At 37.4% G+C, this 4,517-nt stretch overlaps 1 long non-coding RNA gene across 1 annotated transcript; it reads right to left on the reverse strand.

Annotated features, from left to right (window-relative positions):
* Window positions 1–663: 663 nt before the first annotated feature.
* On the reverse strand, window positions 664–3,502 carry LOC144589298 (uncharacterized). The gene is made up of 2 exons (XR_013545349.1): window positions 3,376–3,502; window positions 664–1,007 (listed from the first exon to the last, which is right to left on the reverse strand). It is a non-coding gene; the product is annotated as an uncharacterized LOC144589298 (long non-coding RNA).
* Between the last annotated feature and the right edge of the window lie 1,015 nt (window positions 3,503–4,517).

Consider the following 4,517-nt stretch of genomic DNA (forward strand, 5'->3'; position numbering starts at 1 on the left):
AGACTGACATCTAGACAGATGGGCAAAACATTCTGCTAGAGCTATTAATACTGAATCTGGCAGGAAAAGGTGGACTATTTTGGCAGCATAAGGTCGTTTCCAGGGGACAAATGTCCAAAGAGGAAGTAAATGATCTGGCCTCCAAATATAAACAAGGAATACTTACAAACAGTGGCCTAAATCCAGTGTTAGTTTCAGCTAGAGTACACCCACTTTATCAGTAAAAATCACTTAACTGTTGATGTACACACTCCCATTGATTCAATAAACCCACTTTAGCTGGCAATAGCAACTGAATTCAGGCATGTATATGTATCTTTTGAGGATACACATTGTTCATAAAGAAGAAACGTATACTGAAAGAAGACAATAGCAGATCATGCAGTTTTAAATTAAATATACATTTGCTGATTTATGTGGGAAGATGCTATTATAGAATTAATTACTGTAATTTATGTAGGAGTGAATAATCTCACCCTGGCAGGGAAGATGGCAAGCAGGTAACCTCTATGGCTGCTCAATTTGCTGCTCTGTTACTAGGTGCAGATGAGAAACTATGAAGATTACTACTAGTAGTAGCAGTACTAGTGGTTCTTCTCTTTCTTGATGCAGGACATCATCACTGCTATCAGGACTTTGGACTCTTGGTTCTTCAGTTAATAATTTTTCTATTTCCTCTAATTCATTTGTTTTATCTTAAATGATCAGACAGAACAACCTGTGTTTCTCCCTTCTCATTATCTGACCAAAGTATTTTAGCATTCTGTGAGCAAAATCCAGTTGAACTATGTGATCATGTAAGCATTGTCTCCACTTCAGCAGGCTTCCCTGTGCCCAATCTTGAACCAATTGTGAGATTGGTCGTATGTTGGACCTTCAACAGACGTGGTGGCGCTGCAGGCTAAACTTCAGAAGCCTGTGCTGCAGGGTCAGAACACCAGCAGTCGTGAGATCGAATCCATGCGATGGAGTGAGCTCCCGTCGCTTTGTCCCAGTTCCTCGCCGACCTAGCAGTTCAAAAGCATGTAAATGCGAGTAGATAAATAGATACCATCTTGGTGGGAAAGTAAAACGGTGTTCCCTAGTCATGCTGGCCCCGTGACAACGGAAACTGTCTTTGGACAAGTGCTGGCTCTACGGCTTGAAAAACAGGATTAGCACCGCCCCCTAGAGTCGGACACAACTGGACTAAAAATGTCAAAGGGAACCTTTACCTTTACCTTTTATATTGGTCCTTCAGCTCTGAATGGGATACTGACCATGTATGTTTTATGACCTTCCAGTCTTTATTCATTCACCTTATTTCTTTGACACTCTCTTGATCAGATAAATTTTTACTGTCCTATAGTAAATTTATTTATTTCTTATTATTTATAACCCACCCACCCCCCGTTAGTGCAGAGCACTATTCTGGGCAGTGTACATATAAAAACCATGAAGTTACAGAAACAATCAAAATATAAAAACCAAACAGCAGCATTAAGCTGTGATGGCACAGCATTTCAGAGCAGCAGTACAATGGCGAACATTCAAGTAGGTTGCCTTGGAAGGCCTCTCAAAAGGCATGCATCTTCAGCAGCCTCTTAAAACTAGGGAAGGTGGGGGGGCAGGTGTAACTCCATCAAGAGGCAATTCGAAAAAGATGGGTCCACCGCCAAGGCGGCCAGTCCTCTTGCTGACTATTTTCTGGCCTCCTTCAGCCTGGCCACCCACAGGAGGATCTACGCTTCAGATGCTTCTATCTTTTTTATGCCTGTGCTAAATACCCATGATTCCACACCATACAGAAGAACTGAGACTATGTAACACAATGCAGTGTGCATTTACAAGGCCAATGTTATTGTTCCTTATTACATTCTTCATCTTAAGGAAGCTGCTTTGGGCCACCTCTTGTATTCTGACTTCTACTGTGTGGCTCTGATCCCAGCTTCAAGATCCTTATTCTCTCTCGTTTCTTTATTTGTAAACTAGTGCAGGATCATATAGCCCTTTAAGTGCAGAATGCTTTCAAATAAAGAGTTGTTCTTCTGACAGACAATGTGTCCTCTGTTAAGCACTGGCACCTTAAAGACATACTTTAACAATCAATATTCATTTTGAATGCAACAGCCTTTTATTATCAATATGCAACAACAATCGTATGATATATTCGTGAAGGCTTTCACATATGATGCTTTATTCACTGCTTCTTAATTTGGGTTTAATAAATTTTAATTAATTAAAATTAGTTCAGTGTGCATCTTACACACTAAACTGAGGCAAAGTACACAGTTACGGCCACCAATTAAATGGAGTGAGTTTCAGCTCTTTGATCATCAAGCTGTATGATTATTAGGGCATTATATTTAGCACCCAGAGAAATGGAGCTCAAGGTAGTGATGCTTCTCTGTTCTATTCGATGCAGGTCAACCAAAGTGGCTGGTTTCCCGCTGAACCACATTACTTTGAAATATTAATATACAAATGCTTTACACATCCTTAGTAAATAATATTAGCTGTGGGTCCGATGGCAATTTTTATATTTATTTAACTGTATTTTAATTGTTCTAAATTTTTATTGTATTTTAAATGTTGTTGGGTAGTTTGGGCGGCATATAAATTTAAATAATAAAATAATAATAATAAAATAATAATAATAATAATAATAAAAGAAAAAGAAGAAAAAGAAAAAGAAGAAAGGAAGAGAAGCTGCATTTAAGAATAAGGCCAAGGATTTCCTGCCCCCACAGCATCTCTTGGAACTATATAACTTATCCTTATTACAAACAAACAATAGACAAGGTAAAGTGTTTCTAATCCTGAAATCCTGATGATCAGTGTAAAAAGTTTTAATGAGCGCAGGTCCATTGAATCAGTGGGGATTTGATGAGCCAACTCTTCTGTTCGTTCCATTGATTCAATGGGCCTAATCTAGTTGCATCTTACTATTGGATTCCAGCCACTGTTGTATAAAAGAAACATTCATCAAGGGGAACAGATTACCTTGGAGGAGAGCAGACTCCCTGTCCTTGGAGGTTTTTAAACAGAATTTGGGCGGCCATTTGGATGTAGGTTTCCAGCATTGGCAGAGGGTGGAAGAGAAGACCTTTGGTATTTTTTCCAGCTATGCAATTACAAGATTCCATTGTTGTGATTTATTTTATCAGCATGTTGTGCTGCACGCATACATGAATAACATAATACTTCAGTTATTCTTTATTTCATTATTATGACAGTAAAGTATTGATCCCCTCTTGCATGTATAAATTCTACAAATTCTAATTAAGAACTTGGGAAGCTGCCTTTACCAATTAGGACTGTTTGCCTGTCTCAGTATTATTGAAACTAAATGAGTCATGGCTCTTGGTTTTGGGTAGATTTTTGTCACAGTCCTACCTGAAGAAAAGAGTTATCCTCTGGGATTTTCTGGGCCTGAAACATGCCTCTCCACTGAGCTAGTATATTTCAAACATGGGATGTGTCACAGATGTTTGATCTTCTGCAGCCAATAACAGCTGAGGATCTGAAAAAAAGAAATGTGCATATAATCTCTTTTAGAGCCATCTGCAAAAACAATCATTACTCTTGGTGGGGACAGCTGTACTAAATGTTGTTGCAGCTACATGTTGCATCTTTCAACCTTCAGACATTAGAAAATTAATATAGCAGTGCTAGAGATAATAAAGAAAGGAAATTCATAAGGGAGGCGCAAGATGCCAGATTCCTTAAGACAGACTGAACAGGTTTGTTTCATTTTCATGCAATTGTTAGAATGGAAATAGCTTAATTTTTTTAGTGTTTATTGTGTTTTAGTTCTGTTTTTTAACACTGAACTGCCTTGAGTCTCTCATTGAGAGAATAACATAAAAACAAAACAAAACAAACAAATAAAACAAACAAACAATAAAATATTACTTCTTTGTCTTGATCTAAAATATGTGTACATCATAGCTATAAAATGGAAATTAAACATCACACACACATAGGATGTTAATTTCAGTTACTGTATAAGTATGATGTTTAATTTCAGTCTAATTCTTATTCTGTACTCATATTTTAGAAAAAGACTAAGAAATAATATATTGTTTATTTTCCATATAGAGAGAGATGCATGCATTTGGGGGGAGAATCAGCTGATTGGATAGTTCAGTATTCTGTTCTACTATGTATTTTCTATAATTGTTTAATGTATTTCAAATATTATGAACTCCACCTTAGGTTGTTTTTCAAAAAAGATGCTAGATGTCATTTTTTAGAAGACAGTGATAAATGCAATTAAGTTTCCAATGGATGCTATTCATCACCAGAAACAGCTAAAATTACACTAATTTCTTTCCCAATGCATTCCTTTTCTACATGAGCAGTTGCTGTACAGTGTTGCCATAGAGACGAGTGCTTGCTAAATGAAAAGCAACTTGTCTACAGCACTGTGAAAAAGAAGGAAGGTGTTGACAAGACATCTTCTCTAGGAAGACGGGACTTCAGTTTTGAAGTCACTTGGCAAAGCGCAAATCTTGCTGTAGGCGAAGGAAATCTTG

This window comes from Pogona vitticeps, chromosome 4, assembly GCF_051106095.1.
Source record: "Pogona vitticeps strain Pit_001003342236 chromosome 4, PviZW2.1, whole genome shotgun sequence".
In the NCBI taxonomy this organism is placed as follows: Eukaryota; Metazoa; Chordata; class Lepidosauria; order Squamata; family Agamidae; genus Pogona; species Pogona vitticeps.